The sequence below is a fragment of the Amblyomma mixtum genome, chromosome 1, assembly GCF_055824585.1.
Source record: "Amblyomma mixtum isolate Tamu chromosome 1, ASM5582458v1, whole genome shotgun sequence".
NCBI lineage: Eukaryota > Metazoa > Arthropoda > Arachnida > Ixodida > Ixodidae > Amblyomma > Amblyomma mixtum.
Genome location: NC_143012.1, coordinates 154,018,319 through 154,039,474, shown reverse-complemented (window position 1 = coordinate 154,039,474; position 21,156 = coordinate 154,018,319). Strand labels below are relative to the sequence as shown.

Sequence of the window (21,156 nt, the reverse complement as noted above, 5' to 3'; positions counted from 1 at the left end):
GCGCAGTGTCTCAGGCAACTATAGGAGGTGACGTTATTTTGTTATCGATAATACAATCTCATCGGCAACGTGTCCAACGTGTAGTACGTGCGGACGCGAAACTGTGGCAAAACTCGAAGCGAACCCGTGGCGTCTCGGCTGTCATTCTGACGTCTGCCGCGGCGGGTACACTGCAGATTAAACTCTAGCAAAGCCCCAAGATAGCTGGGAGGCCCAGTGTGCGCATAACACTGCGCAGAAGCGCACAATATGCGCCCACCGCACCATGCACCGCACCCACTGCCGGTCCATGTGTAAACAACACAGGCTCGCTCCCGCTGCTCTTTCCGTGCATGCCGCAGTGGTTTAGGTTCGCCAGAACGGCTGAGAAAAGCGCAGGGCAGCTAACTGCACGCTTGGCGGCTGTTGCCACGAGCGAGGGAAGTATCCATGCGCAGTTTTGCATCCTCGAGGGCCAAACACAGTACATAAAGACTCGGAAAGCACTGTCTCTCGCCATCGGCCATACCATGTTGAATACGCCGGTTCTCGTCCGATCACCGAAGCTAAGCAGCATTGGGCTCGGTCAGTACTTGGGAGGGAGACCACCTGGGAACACCGAGTGCTGATGGCATTTCTTTTGCATTTTTATTCGCCCTTCACGTTTTTTTTTTTTCTGTCATAGTTGCGCAGTGTCTCAGGCAACTATAGGAGGTGACGTTATTTTGTTATCGATAATACAATCTCATCGGCAACGTGTCCAACGTGTAGTACGTGCGGACGCGAAACTGTGGCAAAACTCGAAGCGAACCCGTGGCGTCTCGGCTGTCATTCTGACGTCTGCCGCGGCGGGTACACTGCAGATTAAACTCTAGCAAAGCCCCAAGATAGCTGGGAGGCCCAGTGTGCGCATAACACTGCGCAGAAGCGCACAATATGCGCCCACCGCACCATGCACCGCACCCACTGCCGGTCCATGTGTAAACAACACAGGCTCGCTCCCGCTGCTCTTTCCGTGCATGCCGCAGTGGTTTAGGTTCGCCAGAACGGCTGAGAAAAGCGCAGGGCAGGTAACTGCACGCTTGGCGGCTGTTGCCACGAGCGAGGGAAGTATCCATGCGCAGTTTTGCATCCTCGAGGGCCAAACACAGTACATAAAGACTCGGAAAGCACTGTCTCTCGCCATCGGCCATACCATGTTGAATACGCCGGTTCTCGTCCGATCACCGAAGCTAAGCAGCATTGGGATCGGTCAGTACTTGGGAGGGAGACCACCTGGGAACACCGAGTGCTGATGGCATTTCTTTTGCATTTTTATTCGCCCTTCACGTTTTTTTTTTTCTGTCATAGTTGCGCAGTGTCTCAGGCAACTATAGGAGGTGACGTTATTTTGTTATCGATAATACAATCTCATCGGCAACGTGTCCAACGTGTAGTACGTGCGGACGCGAAACTGTGGCAAAACTCGAAGCGAACCCGTGGCGTCTCGGCTGTCATTCTGACGTCTGCCGCGGCGGGTACACTGCAGATTAAACTCTAGCAAAGCCCCAAGATAGCTGGGAGGCCCAGTGTGCGCATAACACTGCGCAGAAGCGCACAATATGCGCCCACCGCACCATGCACCGCACCCACTGCCGGTCCATGTGTAAACAACACAGGCTCGCTCCCGCTGCTCTTTCCGTGCATGCCGCAGTGGTTTAGGTTCGCCAGAACGGCTGAGAAAAGCGCAGGGCAGGTAACTGCACGCTTGGCGGCTGTTGCCACGAGCGAGGGAAGTATCCATGCGCAGTTTTGCATCCTCGAGGGCCAAACACAGTACATAAAGACTCGGAAAGCACTGTCTCTCGCCATCGGCCATACCATGATCTGTTGTAATCTGTCAAAACAGGCAATAAAGACAAAAAAAAAAAATCGGCCATACCATGTTGAATACGCCGGTTCTCGTCCGATCACCGAAGCTAAGCAGCATTGGGCTCGGTCAGTACTTGGGAGGGAGACCACCTGGGAACACCGAGTGCTGATGGCATTTCTTTTGCATTTTTATTCGCCCTTCACGTTTTTTTTTTTTCTGTCATAGTTGCGCAGTGTCTCAGGCAACTATAGGAGGTGACGTTATTTTGTTATCGATAATACAATCTCATCGGCAACGTGTCCAACGTGTAGTACGTGCGGACGCGAAACTGTGGCAAAACTCGAAGCGAACCCGTGGCGTCTCGGCTGTCATTCTGACGTCTGCCGCGGCGGGTACACTGCAGATTAAACTCTAGCAAAGCCCCAAGATAGCTGGGAGGCCCAGTGTGCGCATAACACTGCGCAGAAGCGCACAATATGCGCCCACCGCACCATGCACCGCACCCACTGCCGGTCCATGTGTAAACAACACAGGCTCGCTCCCGCTGCTCTTTCCGTGCATGCCGCAGTGGTTTAGGTTCGCCAGAACGGCTGAGAAAAGCGCAGGGCAGGTAACTGCACGCTTGGCGGCTGTTGCCACGAGCGAGGGAAGTATCCATGCGCAGTTTTGCATCCTCGAGGGCCAAACACAGTACATAAAGACTCGGAAAGCACTGTCTCTCGCCATCGGCCATACCATGTTGAATACGCCGGTTCTCGTCCGATCACCGAAGCTAAGCAGCATTGGGCTCGGTCAGTACTTGGGAGGGAGACCACCTGGGAACACCGAGTGCTGATGGCATTTCTTTTGCATTTTTATTCGCCCTTCACGTTTTTTTTTTTCTGTCATAGTTGCGCAGTGTCTCAGGCAACTATAGGAGGTGACGTTATTTTGTTATCGATAATACAATCTCATCGGCAACGTGTCCAACGTGTAGTACGTGCGGACGCGAAACTGTGGCAAAACTCGAAGCGAACCCGTGGCGTCTCGGCTGTCATTCTGACGTCTGCCGCGGCGGGTACACTGCAGATTAAACTCTAGCAAAGCCCCAAGATAGCTGGGAGGCCCAGTGTGCGCATAACACTGCGCAGAAACGCACAATATGCGCCCACCGCACCATGCACCGCACCCACTGCCGGTCCATGTGTAAACAACACAGGCTCGCTCCCGCTGCTCTTTCCGTGCATGCCGCAGTGGTTTAGGTTCGCCAGAACGGCTGAGAAAAGCGCAGGGCAGGTAACTGCACGCTTGGCGGCTGTTGCCACGAGCGAGGGAAGTATCCATGCGCAGTTTTGCATCCTCGAGGGCCAAACACAGTACATAAAGACTCGGAAAGCACTGTCTCTCGCCATCGGCCATACCATGTTGAATACGCCGGTTCTCGTCCGATCACCGAAGCTAAGCAGCATTGGGATCGGTCAGTACTTGGGAGGGAGACCACCTGGGAACACCGAGTGCTGATGGCATTTCTTTTGCATTTTTATTCGCCCTTCACGTTTTTTTTTTTTCTGTCATAGTTGCGCAGTGTCTCAGGCAACTATAGGAGGTGACGTTATTTTGTTATCGATAATACAATCTCATCGGCAACGTGTCCAACGTGTAGTACGTGCGGACGCGAAACTGGCAAAACTCGAAGCGAACCCGTGGCGTCTCGGCTGTCATTCTGACGTCTGCCGCGGCGGGTACACTGCAGATTAAACTCTAGCAAAGCCCCAAGATAGCTGGGAGGCCCAGTGTGCGCATAACACTGCGCAGAAGCGCACAATATGCGCCCACCGCACCATGCACCGCACCCACTGCCGGTCCATGTGTAAACAACACAGGCTCGCTCCCGCTGCTCTTTCCGTGCATGCCGCAGTGGTTTAGGTTCGCCAGAACGGCTGAGAAAAGCGCAGGGCAGGTAACTGCACGCTTGGCGGCTGTTGCCACGAGCGAGGGAAGTATCCATGCGCAGTTTTGCATCCTCGAGGGCCAAACACAGTACATAAAGACTCGGAAAGCACTGTCTCTCGCCATCGGCCATACCATGTTCCCCATACATGGTATGGCCGATGGCGAGAGACAGTGCTTTCCGAGTCTTTATGTTTCTGGCCATTCAGAAAGCCGCTGCGGAGCCTCCGGAGTGGCTCTCAAGACTAGAGCCGCTCTGTACGTTGCGTGAATTTTAATTGGACGAAGCCAGATTTATGCTGGCTGACCACAAGTTGTGTGTACATAGTTATTGTCTTTTGTTGATTGTTTGTGTTGTCCAGTTTTTTTGTGTCAAAGCCAGGCAATAAAGAAAGAAAAAAAATCGGCCATACCATGTTGAATACGCCGGTTCTCGTCCGATCACCGAAGCTAAGCAGCATTGGGCTCGGTCAGTACTTGGGAGGGAGACCACCTGGGAACACCGAGTGCTGATGGCATTTCTTTTGCATTTTTATTCGCCCTTCACGTTTTTTTTTTTCTGTCATAGTTGCGCAGTGTCTCAGGCAACTATAGGAGGTGACGTTATTTTGTTATCGATAATACAATCTCATCGGCAACGTGTCCAACGTGTAGTACGTGCGGACGCGAAACTGTGGCAAAACTCGAAGCGAACCCGTGGCGTCTCGGCTGTCATTCTGACGTCTGCCGCGGCGGGTACACTGCAGATTAAACTCTAGCAAAGCCCCAAGATAGCTGGGAGGCCCAGTGTGCGCATAACACTGCGCAGAAGCGCACAATATGCGCCCACCGCACCATGCACCGCACCCACTGCCGGTCCATGTGTAAACAACACAGGCTCGCTCCCGCTGCTCTTTCCGTGCATGCCGCAGTGGTTTAGGTTCGCCAGAACGGCTGAGAAAAGCGCAGGGCAGGTAACTGCACGCTTGGCGGCTGTTGCCACGAGCGAGGGAAGTATCCATGCGCAGTTTTGCATCCTCGAGGGCCAAACACAGTACATAAAGACTCGGAAAGCACTGTCTCTCGCCATCGGCCATACCATGTTGAATACGCCGGTTCTCGTCCGATCACCGAAGCTAAGCAGCATTGGGCTCGGTCAGTACTTGGGAGGGAGACCACCTGGGAACACCGACTGCTGATGGCATTTCTTTTGCATTTTTATTCGCCCTTCACGTTTTTTTTTTTTCTGTCATAGTTGCGCAGTGTCTCAGGCAACTATAGGAGGTGACGTTATTTTGTTATCGATAATACAATCTCATCGGCAACGTGTCCAACGTGTAGTACGTGCGGACGCGAAACTGTGGCAAAACTCGAAGCGAACCCGTGGCGTCTCGGCTGTCATTCTGACGTCTGCCGCGGCGGGTACACTGCAGATTAAACTCTAGCAAAGCCCCAAGATAGCTGGGAGGCCCAGTGTGCGCATAACACTGCGCAGAAGCGCACAATATGCGCCCACCGCACCATGCACCGCACCCACTGCCGGTCCATGTGTAAACAACACAGGCTCGCTCCCGCTGCTCTTTCCGTGCATGCCGCAGTGGTTTAGGTTCGCCAGAACGGCTGAGAAAAGCGCAGGGCAGGTAACTGCACGCTTGGCGGCTGTTGCCACGAGCGAGGGAAGTATCCATGCGCAGTTTTGCATCCTCGAGGGCCAAACACAGTACATAAAGACTCGGAAAGCACTGTCTCTCGCCATCGGCCATACCATGTTGAATACGCCGGTTCTCGTCCGATCACCGAAGCTAAGCAGCATTGGGCTCGGTCAGTACTTGGGAGGGAGACCACCTGGGAACACCGAGTGCTGATGGCATTTCTTTTGCATTTTTATTCGCCCTTCACGTTTTTTTTTTTTCTGTCATAGTTGCGCAGTGTCTCAGGCAACTATAGGAGGTGACGTTATTTTGTTATCGATAATACAATCTCATCGGCAACGTGTCCAACGTGTAGTACGTGCGGACGCGAAACTGTGGCAAAACTCGAAGCGAACCCGTGGCGTCTCGGCTGTCATTCTGACGTCTGCCGCGGCGGGTACACTGCAGATTAAACTCTAGCAAAGCCCCAAGATAGCTGGGAGGCCCAGTGTGCGCATAACACTGCGCAGAAGCGCACAATATGCGCCCACCGCACCATGCACCGCACCCACTGCCGGTCCATGTGTAAACAACACAGGCTCGCTCCCGCTGCTCTTTCCGTGCATGCCGCAGTGGTTTAGGTTCGCCAGAACGGCTGAGAAAAGCGCAGGGCAGGTAACTGCACGCTTGGCGGCTGTTGCCACGAGCGAGGGAAGTATCCATGCGCAGTTTTGCATCCTCGAGGGCCAAACACAGTACATAAAGACTCGGAAAGCACTGTCTCTCGCAATCGGCCATACCATGTTGAATACGCCGGTTCTCGTCCGATCACCGAAGCTAAGCAGCATTGGGCTCGGTCAGTACTTGGGAGGGAGACCACCTGGGAACACCGAGTGCTGATGGCATTTCTTTTGCATTTTTATTCGCCCTTCACGTTTTTTTTTTCTGTCATAGTTGCGCAGTGTCTCAGGCAACTATAGGAGGTGACGTTATTTTGTTATCGATAATACAATCTCATCGGCAACGTGTCCAACGTGTAGTACGTGCGGACGCGAAACTGTGGCAAAACTCGAAGCGAACCCGTGGCGTCTCGGCTGTCATTCTGACGTCTGCCGCGGCGGGTACACTGCAGATTAAACTCTAGCAAAGCCCCAAGATAGCTGGGAGGCCCAGTGTGCGCATAACACTGCGCAGAAGCGCACAATATGCGCCCACCGCACCATGCACCGCACCCACTGCCGGTCCATGTGTAAACAACACAGGCTCGCTCCCGCTGCTCTTTCCGTGCATGCCGCAGTGGTTTAGGTTCGCCAGAACGGCTGAGAAAAGCGCAGGGCAGGTAACTGCACGCTTGGCGGCTGTTGCCACGAGCGAGGGAAGTATCCATGCGCAGTTTTGCATCCTCGAGGGCCAAACACAGTACATAAAGACTCGGAAAGCACTGTCTCTCGCCATCGGCCATACCATGTTGAATACGCCGGTTCTCGTCCGATCACCGAAGCTAAGCAGCATTGCGCTCGGTCAGTACTTGGGAGGGAGACCACCTGGGAACACCGAGTGCTGATGGCATTTCTTTTGCATTTTTGTTCGCCCTTCACGTTTTTTTTTTTTCTGTCATAGTTGCGCAGTGTCTCAGGCAACTATAGGAGGTGACGTTATTTTGTTATCGATAATACAATCTCATCGGCAACGTGTCCAACGTGTAGTACGTGCGGACGCGAAACTGTGGCAAAACTCGAAGCGAACCCGTGGCGTCTCGGCTGTCATTCTGACGTCTGCCGCGGCGGGTACACTGCAGATTAAACTCTAGCAAAGCCCCAAGATAGCTGGGAGGCCCAGTGTGCGCATAACACTGCGCAGAAGCGCACAATATGCGCCCACCGCACCATGCACCCCACCCACTGCCGGTCCATGTGTAAACAACACAGGCTCGCTCCCGCTGCTCTTTCCGTGCATGCCGCAGTGGTTTAGGTTCGCCAGAACGGCTGAGAAAAGCGCAGGGCAGGTAACTGCACGCTTGGCGGCTGTTGCCACGAGCGAGGGAAGTATCCATGCGCAGTTTTGCATCCTCGAGGGCCAAACAGAGTACATAAAGACTCGGAAAGCACTGTCTCTCGCCATCGGCCATACCATGTTGGCATTCGGCTTCCGGCCACCGAGCGTGACGGACGCAGAATCATGGGCTCCCACGGAGCGGCGATAGCGGCCGTTGCCGGCCGCGGAAACAGGTTCGCCAGCGACGCAGATAAGGATTACGAGATCGTTCTGCCTACCCTGCCCACCGGACGTGTTGTGTTAAACACGGTTTTTCTGCACGGGGACGTGCGTGTGAGACCCTACAGGGTCGAAGACTTCAGGGACGCCCTAGCCAACGTTGGTGCGCTCCCCGACGTCGTGGCGTTGGGAGCGTACCAGATAAACCACGTGTGGGCTGTGACCTTCAGCAGCGCCGACGCCGCAAAGAAACTGGCCGCCATGAAGGAGCTGGAAGTCAAGGGACGCCGCTGTATCGTTTTTGACCCAGAGGACCACCAGGTCAAGCTGCGACTGCACTGGATGCTTCACGGCGTCGCCGACGAGGACATCCGTACGGCATTCGCGGCGTTCGGCAACGTGACCGAGGTCACCCGGGAGCGTTGGCGCGTCGCTGGCATGAAGGAGAAGGGGTCCACCACGAGGACCGTGCTCCTAAAGATGAAGCCAGGCATTAAGGTAGACGACCTGCCCCACCAGGTTCGAGTTGCTGGCGAGTTGGCTCTCGTGGTGGTGCCCGGGCGGCCGATGCAGTGTCTGCGGTGTGGCGGCGCGGGGCACGTGCGCCGTGATTGCAAGGTGCCCAGGTGCTCGAAGTGCCGACGCTACGGTCACTCCGAGGCCGACTGCGTGCGCACCTACGCGTCGGCTACCGGGCGTGTAGCGGCGAGCGACTCCGCAGAGCTCATGGACGTTGTCGAGGCGGAAGAAGCAGCCAGCGGCATCGACGACACGAGCAAAACGGCGGGGGTTGAGCCTGCGGTTTCGACCAGCAACACCGACGCGGCTGGCGCAAAGGAGAGCGGGTCGCCCATCTGTGACCAACCTTTGACGCCTCTGGAGACGCCCAAAGATAACCCGAGCCCCCCAGAGCACGTGGAAGCGGAAACAACGGCGGCCAGCGAGAACCGCGACGAGAAGGCAGACGCCCGCGTGAACACCGGCGTGACCACCCCTGCGAAGCGTCCGCACACCGAGACCAAGGCCGACGGGGAGAAGGCAGCAGAGTCCAGCGTGGAGGAACCGCCGACAAAGACGCCGCAAGCACGACGACCCAGTCTGCGACCGCGCCCGAAGGTTCCGGATGACAGGCGTGGCGGCGGCAAGGCGCCGCCTGACCAGGTCCATGTGCTCGCGCCGGATGACACCGGCGGCGACGGCATCGTCTAGCGATATGCTGGGCGCGGGAGGTAAGCACCATGCTTTCGGTCCCTTCTTCTTAAGTTGAAATGGCTTCCGCAACTCCGTTCAAAGTCGCCACCTTAAATGTCAGAGGCCTGGCAGGCAAAAGAAAACAAAGCCAGCTGTACCGACTTATAACGGAGAAAGATATTGATATATTAGCAGTGCAGGAAACTAAAGTCGATGGTGAGGAAGAGACCGGGAGCATGGTGCGACGTTTCACGTCTAGATATTTTGCCGTTGTCAGCCATGCGGTGGGCACATCGGCTGGTTGTGTTCTGTTTGTCAAGAAGTTGCCGGGGCTAGAGGTACACGGGCATCATTCGTGTTTGTCGGGTCGATACGTGTCCATCGATTTTTCGCTCTGTAACATCGACTGGCGCATTGTTTGTCTGTATGCACCTAATGTGGTTGATGGCCGAGCCGCGTTTTTTGAAAGCGTCGAAGAACGGCTTCGCACGGACAGGCAGCTCATTGTTATGGGCGATTACAACTGTGTTCTAAGTGCGCGCGACAAGACAAGCGTCCGAGGTTTCAGGGATAAAAGCACCGAAGTGTTGTTACGAATGATTGTGAACTGCAACCTCGAGGATGTAGCAGAGTGTCTTGAAGGAACGCGTGCTGTAAGGTACACACGATTCGAGGGCACAAGTCACGCACGGCTAGACCGAATTTATGCATCCGCGGAAACTGTCCCTAAATGCAATAGTTATGTAGTTCTGCCGGTTTCATTTTCTGACCACTGTTTGGTTCAATGCTGCATAGGGTTCATTAAGAAGGGGAATGGTTTTTCATGGGAAATGTGGAAGTTAAATGACAAGCTACTCCAGGACGAATTTTATAACCGAGCTGTAAGGGAAGAAATAGCAAAAATAGAACCAAGTAGTAACATGAGGATTTGGCAGCAGTGGGAGCTCACTAAAGAAACTTTAAAATTAAAAGCAATAGAAAGAGCCACCTGTATACGTCATGAAGAAAAAAAAGAGGAAATGGAGCTAAAGGCATTGCTTCAGAAGATGATAAAACAAGAATGCCGAGCGCCTGGTAAATGGATAGAAGACATAAGAAAAACCAAACAAAAGTTACAGCTTATTGAAGAAGAACGTTATCGGGGAGCGCTGGTGAGGGCAAGGGCAGAAGATATGGCTGCAGGGGAAACGCCAACGAAACGAGCGCTCGGTTTAGAAAAAGCCCGCGCCGAAAGAAATCACATTAACGAAATAGAATGGGGAGGTGTTTCAAAAACGGACATCGATCACATCAAAGCAGCCTTTTTCCAGCATTACCAGGCGCTCTTCGCAGCGCATCCGGTAGATGTTATCACATTTAAGGAGGCGTTTCTAGCCGAGATGCCGCGTCTGGATGACGAAACAAAAGACAGATTAGAGCAGAAGATAAGTCAAGGGGAAGTTGAGCAAGCAATAGACAGTTTAAACCCTGGTAAGTCGCCTGGACCGGACGGGTTCAGCGCGGCATTCTACAAAGAATTTAAAAATGTAATTTCCCCGGTCTTGCAGGTAATCTTTAATGAAGCCTATAAAGTAAAAGCACTGCCTCCGTCCTATGGGTCGTCCCATACAGTGCTGATTCCCAAGACGGACGACATAGACAGATTACGAATGGTAACAGCATACCGACCCATAGCACTCACTAACGTGGAGTACAAAATTTACATGAAAGTTTTGGCACGAAGGTTGCAGACCGTGATTCATTTATTAGTTGGTCCGCATCAGACCTGCGGGATTAAAGGGCGGTCTATTTTTACTAATATTCACGTTGCGCGCAGTGTCCTAGAAACCTGTGATGACACTAATGGTCAGATGGCTATTCTCCAGATCGACTTAGAAAAGGCTTTTGACTGCGTTGCCCATGAACTTTTGTTTTCAGTATTAGGCCATGTTAATGTTGGTTCTGTTATCCGCGAGGGTGTGGCCCTGGCATACCGGAACTGCACGACGAGATTGATCGTTAACAAGAGTCTGGGGGCCCCCATTAGCGTGCAGCGTTCGGTGCGCCAGGGCTGTCCCCTCAGCCCCCTTTTATTTTGTATTTATGTGGAGACCCTTTGTTTAAAGATACTGAACAGCAGGAGTATTAACGGATTCACTTTACAAGCAGCTGAAGTAAAGCTCTTGGCGTATGCTGATGACATTGCTGTGTTTTCCGTTGACGAGGGTGGCATAAGCGAGGCCGTTCAATGTGTACGAGATTTCAGCCAAGCTACTGGAAGCGGCGTTAACTGGTCGAAGTGCCTCGGGCTTTGGCACGGAAGGTGGGCATCTACGCCTGAGCGGTTTGCCAGCGTGCCTTGGACGACGACGCCAGATAAATACTTGGGCGTTCCACTCGCTGCTTACCGTGACAGTGAACAGCATTGGACAGCACAGATTAAAGAGATACGGGAGAGAGCGGATAAGTGGAAAGGAACGACCTTGTCCATTTTCGCCAGAGCCACTGTTTGCAACTTGTTCTTTATCAGCAGGCTCTGGTACGTCATGCAGGTGCTGCACTGTTCACGGTTAAGTATTCAAAAGCTACACCGAATTTTCGCCATCTTTATCTGGTCGTCTGAATGGGAGCGCTGCAGCCGGACCAACCTGTTCCGACGGGTTCAAGACGGCGGGCTGGGACTGGGCCATTTGTTTTTGAGACAGCTGGTCAATCGTTTTTTGTTTCTTCGGGACACAAGAGACCCGTTTTTGCGTACCGTATGCCAAGTTAGGCTGCGGCATCTGCTTCCAGAGTACATCGTCGGAACTGCTGATGTTTACAGTAGAGTCACCGGTTTTTACCGGGAAATCGTAGCCAGTGTAAGGTTTCTTTCCGCGCGGTTTTCAAATGACTTTCTGTCGACTGTGAATCGAAAGAAACTGTACCGTGCTTTGTGCGATGTAGTTTTCCCGGTGCCCTTGTACAGGGCCTTGTACAGTGGAGGCCAAGGCAAAGATGTTTTAAAGAGAGTTAAAAACATGCAGGTGCCATCAGGAACAAAAACCTTCTTTTTTAAGCTCCACACCGGAACCTTACCGGTTAAAAAATTTTTAGAAGGAAAGGAATTATTTTTACCTTGGGGATCCAACTGTTTAATTTGCAGAAAGCCGGAAACAATAGACCATGTATTTTTGCACTGTTGGGAAGGGGTTTATTTTTGGGATGTTTTGCAGCGAACCTTAAAGAAAGAATTTCCACTAGACCCGTATGGCATCCGGTACTTATGTGTTGAAAATGAGGATGGAGTGCCTTTTGACTTAATAATGCTTACAGGCCTCCACTGTATATGGCGCTCCAGAATGGCGGGCTACCATTGTGACAGAGACGCAAGACCTGCTAGAATTTATTTCCGCGAAAGCATGGACATGTTTCTCGCCATTCAGAAAGCCGCTGCGGAGCCTCCGGAGTGGCTCTCAAGACTAGAGCCGCTCTGTACATTGCGTGAGTTTTAATTTGACGAAGCCAGATGCATGCTGGCTGACCACGAGTCATATGTATATAGCGTTTATTGTCTTTTGTTGATTGTTTGTGTTGTGAAATTTTCTGTGTCAAAGCCAGGCAATAAAGAAAAAAAAAATACCATGTTGAATACGCCGGTTCTCGTCCGATCACCGAAGCTAAGCAGCATTGGGCTCGGTCAGTACTTGGGAGGGAGACCACCTGGGAACACCGAGTGCTGATGGCATTTCTTTTGCATTTTTATTCGCCCTTCACGTTTTTTTTTTTTCTGTCATAGTTGCGCAGTGTCTCAGGCAACTATAGGAGGTGACGTTATTTTGTTATCGATAATACAATCTCATCGGCAACGTGTCCAACGTGTAGTACGTGCGGACGCGAAACTGTGGCAAAACTCGAAGCGAACCCGTGGCGTCTCGGCTGTCATTCTGACGTCTGCCGCGGCGGGTACACTGCAGATTAAACTCTAGCAAAGCCCCAAGATAGCTGGGAGGCCCAGTGTGCGCATAACACTGCGCAGAAGCGCACAATATGCGCCCACCGCACCATGCACCGCACCCACTGCCGGTCCATGTGTAAACAACACAGGCTCGCTCCCGCTGCTCTTTCCGTGCATGCCGCAGTGGTTTAGGTTCGCCAGAACGGCTGAGAAAAGCGCAGGGCAGGTAACTGCACGCTTGGCGGCTGTTGCCACGAGCGAGGGAAGTATCCATGCGCAGTTTTGCATCCTCGAGGGCCAAACACAGTACATAAAGACTCGGAAAGCACTGTCTCTCGCCATCGGCCATACCATGTTGAATACGCCGGTTCTCGTCCGATCACCGAAGCTAAGCAGCATTGGGCTCGGTCAGTACTTGGGAGGGAGACCACCTGGGAACACCGAGTGCTGATGGCATTTCTTTTGCATTTTTATTCGCCCTTCACGTTTTTTTTTTTTCTGTCATAGTTGCGCAGTGTCTCAGGCAACTATAGGAGGTGACGTTATTTTGTTATCGATAATACAATCTCATCGGCAACGTGTCCAACGTGTAGTACGTGCGGACGCGAAACTGTGGCAAAACTCGAAGCGAACCCGTGGCGTCTCGGCTGTCATTCTGACGTCTGCCGCGGCGGGTACACTGCAGATTAAACTCTAGCAAAGCCCCAAGATAGCTGGGAGGCCCAGTGTGCGCATAACACTGCGCAGAAGCGCACAATATGCGCCCACCGCACCATGCACCGCACCCACTGCCGGTCCATGTGTAAACAACACAGGCTCGCTCCCGCTGCTCTTTCCGTGCATGCCGCAGTGGTTTAGGTTCGCCAGAACGGCTGAGAAAAGCGCAGGGCAGGTAACTGCACGCTTGGCGGCTGTTGCCACGAGCGAGGGAAGTATCCATGCGCAGTTTTGCATCCTCGAGGGCCAAACACAGTACATAAAGACTCGGAAAGCACTGTCTCTCGCCATCGGCCATACCATGTTGAATACGTCATTCTACTTCCAGCCACCGAGCGTGACGGACGCAGAATCATGGGCTCCCACGGAGCGGCGATAGCGGCCGTTGCCGGCCGCGGAAACAGGTTCGCCAGCGACGCAGATAAGGATTACGAGATCGTTCTGCCTACCCTGCCCACCGGACGTGTTGTGTTAAACACGGTTTTTCTGCACGGGGACGTGCGTGTGAGACCCTACAGGGTCGAAGACTTCAGGGACGCCCTAGCCAACGTTGGTGCGCTCCCCGACGTCGTGGCGTTGGGAGCGTACCAGATAAACCACGTGTGGGCTGTGACCTTCAGCAGCGCCGACGCCGCAAAGAAACTGGCCGCCATGAAGGAGCTGGAAGTCAAGGGACGCCGCTGTATCGTTTTTGACCCAGAGGACCACCAGGTCAAGCTGCGACTGCACTGGATGCTTCACGGCGTCGCCGACGAGGACATCCGTACGGCATTCGCGGCGTTCGGCAACGTGACCGAGGTCACCCGGGAGCGTTGGCGCGTCGCTGGCATGAAGGAGAAGGGGTCCACCACGAGGACCGTGCTCCTAAAGATGAAGCCAGGCATTAAGGTAGACGACCTGCCCCACCAGGTTCGAGTTGCTGGCGAGTTGGCTCTCGTGGTGGTGCCCGGGCGGCCGATGCAGTGTCTGCGGTGTGGCGGCGCGGGGCACGTGCGCCGTGATTGCAAGGTGCCCAGGTGCTCGAAGTGCCGACGCTACGGTCACTCCGAGGCCGACTGCGTGCGCACCTACGCGTCGGCTACCGGGCGTGTAGCGGCGAGCGACTCCGCAGAGCTCATGGACGTTGTCGAGGCGGAGGAAGCAGCCAGCGGCATCGACGACACGAGCAAAACGGCGGGGGTTGAGCCTGCGGTTTCGACCAGCAACACCGACGCGGCTGGCGCAAAGGAGAGCGGGTTGCCCATCTGTGACCAACCTTTGACGCCTCTGGAGACGCCCAAAGATAACCCGAGCCCCCCAGAGCACGTGGAAGCGGAAACAACGGCGGCCAGCGAGAACCGCGACGAGAAGGCAGACGCCCGCGTGAACACCGGCGTGACCACCCCTGCGAAGCGTCCGCACACCGAGACCAAGGCCGACGGGGAGAAGGGAGCAGAGTCCAGCGTGGAGGAACCGCCGACAAAGACGCCGCAAGCACGACGACCCAGTCTGCGACCGCGCCCGAAGGTTCCGGATGACAGGCGTGGCGGCGGCAAGGCGCCGCCTGACCAGGTCCATGTGCTCGCGCCGGAGGACACCGGCGGCGACGGCATCGTCTAGCGATATGCTGGGCGCGGGAGGTAAGCACCATGCTTTCGGTCCCTTCTTCTTAAGTTGAAATGGCTTCCGCAACTCCGTTCAAAGTCGCCACCTTAAATGTCAGAGGCCTGGCAGGCAAAAGAAAACAAAGCCAGCTGTACCGACTTATAACGGAGCAAGATATTGATATATTAGCAGTGCAGGAAACTAAAGTCGATGGTGAGGAAGAGACCGGGAGCATGGTGCGACGTTTCACGTCTAGATATTTTGCCGTTGTCAGCCATGCGGTGGGCACATCGGCTGGTTGTGTTCTGTTTGTCAAGAAGTTGCCGGGGCTAGAGGTACATGGGCATCATTCGTGTTTGTCGGGTCGATACGTGTCCATCGATTTTTCGCTCTGTAACATCGACTGGCGCATTGTTTGTCTGTATGCACCTAATGTGGTTGATGGCCGAGCCGCGTTTTTTGAAAGCGTCGAAGAACGGCTTCGGACGGACAGGCAGCTCATTGTTATGGGCGATTACAACTGTGTTCTAAGTGCGCGCGACAAGACAAGCGTCCGAGGTTTCAGGGATAAAAGCACCGAAGTGTTGTTACGAATGATTGTGAACTGCAACCTCGAGGATGTAGCAGAGTGTCTTGAAGGAACGCGTGCTGTAAGGTACACACGATTCGAGGGCACAAGTCACGCACGGCTAGACCGAATTTATGCATCCGCGGAAACTGTCCCTAAATGCAATAGTTATGTAGTTCTGCCGGTTTCATTTTCTGACCACTGTTTGGTTCAATGCTGCATAGGGTTCATTAAGAAGGGGAATGATTTTTCATGGGAAATGTGGAAGTTAAATGACAAGCTACTCCAGGACGAATTTTATAACCGAGCTGTAAGGGAAGAAATAGCAAAAATAGAACCAAGTAGTAACATGAGGATTTGGCAGCAGTGGGAGCTCACTAAAGAAACTTTAAAATTAAAAGCAATAGAAAGAGCCACCTGTATACGTCATGAAGAAAAAAAAGAGGAAATGGAGCTAAAGGCACTGCTTCAGAAGATGATAAAACAAGAATGCCGAGCGCCTGGTAAATGGATAGAAGACATAAGAAAAACCAAACAAAAGTTACAGCTTATTGAAGAAGAACGTTATCGGGGAGCGCTGGTGAGGGCAAGGGCAGAAGATATGGCAGCAGGGGAAGCGCCAACGAAACGAGCGCTCGGTTTAGAAAAAGCCCGCGCCGAAAGAAATCACATTAACGAAATAGAATGGGGAGGTGTTTCAAAAACGGACGTCGATCACATCAAAGCAGCCTTTTTCCAGCATTACCAGGCGCTCTTCGCATTGCATCCGGTAGATGTTATCACATTTAAGGAGGCGTTTCTAGCCGAGATGCCGCGTCTGGATGACGAAACAAAAGACAGATTAGAGCAGAAGATAAGTCAAGGGGAAGTTGAGCAGGCAATAGACAGTTTAAACCCTGGTAAGTCGCCTGGACCGGACGGGTTCAGCGCGGCATTCTACAAAGAATTTAAAAATGTAATTTCCCCGGTCTTGCAGGTAATCTTTAATGAAGCCTATAAAGTAAAAGCACTGCCTCCGTCCTATGGGTCGTCCCATACAGTGCTGATTCCCAAGACGGACGACATAGACAGATTACGAATGGTAACAGCATACCGACCCATAGCACTCACTAACGTGGAGTACAAAATTTACATGAAAGTTTTGGCACGAAGGTTGCAGACCGTGATTCATTTATTAGTTGGTCCGCATCAGACCTGCGGGATTAAAGGGCGGTCTATTTTTACTAATATTCACGTTGCGCGCAGTGTCCTAGAAACCTGTGATGACACTAATGGTCAGGTGGCTATTCTCCAGATCGACTTAGAAAAGGCTTTTGACTGCGTTGCCCATGAACTTTTGTTTTCAGTATTAGGCCATGTTAATGTTGGTTCTGTTATCCGCGAGGGTGTGGCCCTGGCATACCGGAACTGCACGACGAGATTGATCGTTAACAAGAGTCTGGGGGCCCCCATTAGCGTGCAGCGTTCGGTGCGCCAGGGCTGTCCCCTCAGCCCCCTTTTATTTTGTATTTATGTGGAGACCCTTTGTTTAAAGATACTGAACAGCAGGAGTATTAACGGATTCACTTTACAAGCAGCTGAAGTAAAGCTCTTGGCGTATGCTGATGACATTGCTGTGTTTTCCGTTGACGAGGGTGGCATAAGCGAGGCCGTTCAATGTGTACGAGATTTCAGCCAAGCTACTGGAAGCGGCGTTAACTGGTCGAAGTGCCTCGGGCTTTGGCACGGAAGGTGGGCATCTACGCCTGAGCGGTTTGCCAGCGTGCCTTGGACGACGACGCCAGATAAATACTTGGGCGTTCCACTCGCTGCTTACCGTGACAGTGAGCAGCATTGGACAGCACAGATTAAAGAGATACGGGAGAGAGCGGATAAGTGGAAAGGAACGACCTTGTCCATTTTCGCCAGAGCCACTGTTTGCAACTTGTTCTTTATCAGCAGGCTCTGGTACGTCATGCAGGTGCTGCACTGTTCACGGTTAAGTATTCAAAAGCTACACCGAATTTTCGCCATCTTTATCTGGTCGTCTGAATGGGAGCGCTGCAGCCGGACCAACCTGTTCCGACGGGTTCAAGACGGCGGGCTGGGACTGGGCCATTTGTTTTTGAGACAGCTGGTCAATCGTTTTTTGTTTCTTCGGGACACAAGAGACCCGTTTTTGCGTACCGTATGCCAAGTTAGGCTGCGGCATCTGCTTCCAGAGTACATCGTCGGAACTGCTGATGTTTACAGTAGAGTCACCGGTTTTTACCGGGAAATCGTAGCCAGTGTAAGGTTTCTTTCCGCGCGGTTTTCAAATGACTTTCTGTCGACTGTGAATCGAAAGAAACTGTACCGTGCTTTGTGCGATGTAGTTTTCCCGGTGCCCTTGTACAGGGCCTTGTACAGTGGAGGCCAAGGCAAAGATGTTTTAAAGAGAGTTAAAAACATGCAGGTGCCATCAGGAACAAAAACCTTCTTTTTTAAGCTCCACACCGGAACCTTACCGGTTAAAAAATTTTTAGAAGGAAAGGAATTATTTTTACCTTGGGGATCCAACTGTTTAATTTGCAGAAAGCCGGAAACAATAGACCATGTATTTTTGCACTGTTGGGAAGGGGTTTATTTTTGGGATGTTTTGCAGCGAACCTTAAAGAAAGAATTTCCACTAGACCCGTATGGCATCCGGTACTTATGTGTTGAAAATGAGGATGAGGTGCCTTTTGACTTAATAATGCTTACAGGCCTCCACTGTATATGGCGCTCCAGAATGGCGGGCTACCATTGTGACAGAGACGCAAGACCTGCTAGAATTTATTTCCGCGAAAGCATGGACATGTTTCTCGCCATTCAGAAAGCCGCTGCGGAGCCTCCGGAGTGGCTCTCAAGACTAGAGCCGCTCTGTACATTGCGTGAGTTTTAATTTGACGAAGCCAGATGCATGCTGGCTGACCACGAGTCATATGTACATAGCGTTTATTGTCTTTTGTTGATTGTTTGTGTTGTGAAATTTTCTGTGTCAAAGCCAGGCAATAAAGAAAAAAAAAAAAAAAAAAAAAAAAAATGTTGAATACGCCGGTTCTCGTCCGATCACCGAAGCTAAGCAGCATTGGGCTCGGTCAGTACTTGGGAGGGAGACCACCTGGGAACACCGAGTGCTGATGGCATTTCTTTTGCATTTTTATTCGCCCTTCACGTTTTTTTTTTTCTGTCATAGTTGCGCAGTGTCTCAGGCAACTATAGGAGGTGACGTTATTTTGTTATCGATAATACAATCTCATAGGCAACGTGTCCAACGTGTAGTACGTGCGGACGCGAAACTGTGGCAAAACTCGAAGCGAACCCGTGGCGTCTCGGCTGTCATTCTGACGTCTGCCGCGGCGGGTACACTGCAGATTAAACTCTAGCAAAGCCCCAAGATAGCTGGGAGGCCCAGTGTGCGCATAACACTGCGCAGAAGCGCACAATATGCGCCCACCGCACCATGCACCGCACCCACTGCCGGTCCATGTGTAAACAACACCGGCTCGCTCCCGCTGCTCTTTCCGTGCATGCCGCAGTGGTTTAGGTTCGCCAGAACGGCTGAGAAAAGCGCAGGGCAGGTAACTGCACGCTTGGCGGCTGTTGCCACGAGCGAGGGAAGTATCCATGCGCAGTTTTGCATCCTCGAGGGCCAAACACAGTACATAAAGACTCGGAAAGCACTGTCTCTCGCCATCGGCCATACCATGTTGAATACGCCGGTTCTCGTCCGATCACCGAAGCTAAGCAGCATTGGGCTCGGTCAGTACTTGGGAGGGAGACCACCTGGGAACACCGAGTGCTGATGGCATTTCTTTTGCATTTTTATTCGCCCTTCACGTTTTTTTTTTTCTGTCATAGTTGCGCAGTGTCTCAGGCAACTATAGGAGGTGACGTTATTTTGTTATCGATAATACAATCTCATCGGCAACGTGTCCAACGTGTAGTACGTGCGGACGCGAAACTGTGGCAAAACTCGAAGCGAACCCGTGGCGTCTCGGCTGTCATTCTGACGTCTGCCGCGGCGGGTACACTGCAGATTAAACTCTAGCAAAGCCCCAAGATAGCTGGGAGGCCCAGTGTGCGCATAACACTGCGCAGAAGCGCACAATATGCGCCCACCGCACCATGCACCGCACCCACTGCCGGTCCATGTGTAAACAACACAGGCTCGCTCCCGCTGCTCTTTCCGTGCATGCCGCAGTGGTTTAGGTTCGCCAGAACGGCTGAGAAAAGCGCAGGGCAGGTAACTGCACGCTTGGCGGCTGTTGCCACGAGCGAGGGAAGTATCCATGCGCAGTTTTGCATCCTCGAGGGCCAAACACAGTACATAAAGACTCGGAAAGCACTGTCTCTCGCCATCGGCCATACCATGTTGAATACGCCGGTTCTCGTCCGATCACCGAAGCTAAGCAGCATTGGGCTCGGTCAGTACTTGGGAGGGAGACCACCTGGGAACACCGAGTGCTGATGGCATTTCTTTTGCATTTTTATTCGCCCTTCACGTTTTTTTTTTTTCTGTCATAGTTGCGCAGTGTCTCAGGCAACTATAGGAGGTGACGTTATTTTGTTATCGATAATACAATCTCATCGGCAACGTGTCCAACGTGTAGTACGTGCGGACGCGAAACTGCGGCAAAACTCGAAGCGAACCCGTGGCGTCTCGGCTGTCATTCTGACGTCTGCCGCGGCGGGTACACTGCAGATTAAACTCTAGCAAAGCCCCAAGATAGCTGGGAGGCCCAGTGTGCGCATAACACTGCGCAGAAGCGCACAATATGCGCCCACCGCACCATGCACCGCACCCACTGCCGGTCCATGTGTAAACAACACAGGCTCGCTCCCGCTGCTCTTTCCGTGCATGCCGCAGTGGTTTAGGTTCGCCAGAACGGCTGAGAAAAGCGCAGGGCAGGTAACTGCACGCTTGGCGGCTGTTGCCACGAGCGAGGGAAGTATCCATGCGCAGTTTTGCATCCTCGAGGGCCAAACACAGTACATAAAGACTCGGAAAGCACTGTCTCTCGCCATCGGCCATACCATGTTGAATACGCCGGTTCTCGTCCCATCACCGAAGCTAAGCAGCATTGGGCTCGGTCAGTACTTGGGAGGGAGACCACCTGGGAACACCGAGTGCTGATGGCATTTCTTTTGCATTTTTATTCGCCCTTCACGTTTTTTTTTTCTGTCATAGTTGCGCAGTGTCTCAGGCAACTATAGGAGGTGACGTTATTTTGTTATCGATAATACAATCTCATCGGCAACGTGTCCAACGTGTAGTACGTGCGGACGCGAAACTGTGGCAAAACTCGAAGCGAACCCGTGGCGTCTCGGCTGTCATTCTGACGTCTGCCGCGGCGGGTACACTGCAGATTAAACTCTAGCAAAGCCCCAAGATAGCTGGGAGGCCCAGTGTGCGCATAACACTGCGCAGAAGCGCACAATATGCGCCCACCGCACCATGCACCGCACCCACTGCCGGTCCATGTGTAAACAACACAGGCTCGCTCCCGCTGCTCTTTCCGTGCATGCCGCAGTGGTTTAGGTTCGCCAGAACGGCTGAGAAAAGCGCAGGGCAGGTAACTGCACGCTTGGCGGC

The 21,156-nt window shown here is 52.8% G+C and overlaps 7 non-coding genes and 8 pseudogenes across 7 annotated transcripts; all 15 read left to right on the top strand.

The window, feature by feature from the left end:
* The first annotated feature begins 494 nt into the window (after positions 1 to 494).
* On the top strand, positions 495 to 613 carry LOC149368790 (5S ribosomal RNA). The gene has a single exon (XR_016287150.1). It is a non-coding gene; the product is annotated as a 5S ribosomal RNA (ribosomal RNA).
* A 547-nt stretch (positions 614 to 1,160) lies between these two features.
* On the top strand, positions 1,161 to 1,279 carry LOC149368789 (5S ribosomal RNA; annotated as a pseudogene).
* Positions 1,280 to 1,886: 607 nt separating this feature from the next.
* Positions 1,887 to 2,005, top strand: LOC149368788 (5S ribosomal RNA; annotated as a pseudogene).
* Positions 2,006 to 2,552: 547 nt separating this feature from the next.
* Positions 2,553 to 2,671, top strand: LOC149368787 (5S ribosomal RNA). Its single transcript, XR_016287149.1, has one exon. It is a non-coding gene; the product is annotated as a 5S ribosomal RNA (ribosomal RNA).
* A 546-nt stretch (positions 2,672 to 3,217) lies between these two features.
* Positions 3,218 to 3,336, top strand: LOC149368786 (5S ribosomal RNA; annotated as a pseudogene).
* An 823-nt stretch (positions 3,337 to 4,159) lies between these two features.
* On the top strand, positions 4,160 to 4,278 carry LOC149368785 (5S ribosomal RNA; annotated as a pseudogene).
* A 546-nt stretch (positions 4,279 to 4,824) lies between these two features.
* Positions 4,825 to 4,943, top strand: LOC149368784 (5S ribosomal RNA; annotated as a pseudogene).
* Positions 4,944 to 5,490: 547 nt separating this feature from the next.
* On the top strand, positions 5,491 to 5,609 carry LOC149368783 (5S ribosomal RNA). Its single transcript, XR_016287148.1, has one exon. It is a non-coding gene; the product is annotated as a 5S ribosomal RNA (ribosomal RNA).
* Positions 5,610 to 6,156: 547 nt separating this feature from the next.
* Positions 6,157 to 6,275, top strand: LOC149368782 (5S ribosomal RNA). The gene has a single exon (XR_016287688.1). It is a non-coding gene; the product is annotated as a 5S ribosomal RNA (ribosomal RNA).
* Positions 6,276 to 6,820: 545 nt separating this feature from the next.
* LOC149368781 (5S ribosomal RNA) lies at positions 6,821 to 6,939 on the top strand (annotated as a pseudogene).
* A 5,433-nt stretch (positions 6,940 to 12,372) lies between these two features.
* On the top strand, positions 12,373 to 12,471 carry LOC149368780 (5S ribosomal RNA; annotated as a pseudogene).
* A 557-nt stretch (positions 12,472 to 13,028) lies between these two features.
* On the top strand, positions 13,029 to 13,147 carry LOC149368779 (5S ribosomal RNA). The gene has a single exon (XR_016287147.1). It is a non-coding gene; the product is annotated as a 5S ribosomal RNA (ribosomal RNA).
* A 6,105-nt stretch (positions 13,148 to 19,252) lies between these two features.
* On the top strand, positions 19,253 to 19,371 carry LOC149368778 (5S ribosomal RNA). Its single transcript, XR_016287146.1, has one exon. It is a non-coding gene; the product is annotated as a 5S ribosomal RNA (ribosomal RNA).
* Positions 19,372 to 19,917: 546 nt separating this feature from the next.
* LOC149368777 (5S ribosomal RNA) lies at positions 19,918 to 20,036 on the top strand. Its single transcript, XR_016287145.1, has one exon. It is a non-coding gene; the product is annotated as a 5S ribosomal RNA (ribosomal RNA).
* Positions 20,037 to 20,583: 547 nt separating this feature from the next.
* LOC149368776 (5S ribosomal RNA) lies at positions 20,584 to 20,702 on the top strand (annotated as a pseudogene).
* The last annotated feature ends 454 nt before the right edge of the window (positions 20,703 to 21,156 follow it).